We start from the raw sequence: 1,079 nt of genomic DNA, 5'->3' as shown, positions 1-1,079 counted from the left end.
GCGGGTAGGCTGGCTTTTTTTTTTTTTAGTACATACCGAGATCTCCCTGTCTCGTCCCTTGTCGGTGGGCGTTCCTAGTTGATTGACGTTCCTCGGACGGGCGCGTACGTGACGTCACGACTTTCCGAAAGAAGCCGAACGTCGCTGCGCATGCGCCGTATAGAGCCGACTCTATACGGCGCATTGTAACGGGTCTTACGAATCTATTGTTAGAAATTAGTTTTAGGGGGAACCACCGCTTTAACCTTTAACAAAAAATAAAAACAAAATAAAAAAATAATACAAATTATACAGTATCTCACAAAAGTTAGTACACCCCTCACATTTTTGTGCATATTTTCTTCTATCTTTTCACGTGACGACACTGAGGAAATGACACTTTGCTACAATGTAAAGTAGTGAGTGTACAGCTTGTATAGCAGTGTACATTTTGGGGAAGATCCACAAAGAAAGTACGCCGGCGTATCTACTGATACGCCGGCGTACTTTCAAATTTCCAGCGTCGTATCTTTGTTTTGAATCCTCAAAACAAGATACGACGGCATCTGGGTTAGATCCGACAGGCGTACGTCTTCGTACGCCTTCGGATCTTAGATGCAATTCTTCGGCGTCCGCTTGGTTAGCGTTCCCGTCGTAATCCGCATCGAGTATGCAAATTAGCTATTTCCGACGATCCACGAACGTACGAGCGGCTGTCGCATTCTTTTACGTCGTTTCCGTTCGGCTTTTTTCGGCGTATAGTTAAAGCTGCTATCTGGTGGCGTACTCAATGTTAAAGCGGAGGTTCACCCGTATATATGACTATTTCCCCCTAGATGGATGCTCGTTTTGTCTAGGGGAATCGGCTATTTGTTCTAAAATATGAGCCGTACTTACCGTTTACGAGATGCATCTTCTCCGCCACTTCCGGGTATGGGCTGCGGGACTGGGCGTTCCTATGTTGATTGACAGTCTTCCGAGAGGCTTCCGACGGTCGCATCCATCGCGTCACGATTTTCCAAAAGAAGCCGAACGTCGGTGCGCAGGCGCAGTATAGAGTATATAGTATAGTATAGTATAGCCGACGTTCGGCTTCTTTC

Source organism: Rana temporaria, chromosome 5, assembly GCF_905171775.1.
Source record: "Rana temporaria chromosome 5, aRanTem1.1, whole genome shotgun sequence".
Classification (NCBI taxonomy): domain Eukaryota; kingdom Metazoa; phylum Chordata; class Amphibia; order Anura; family Ranidae; genus Rana; species Rana temporaria.
Note: the sequence above shows the minus strand (reverse complement) of the source record.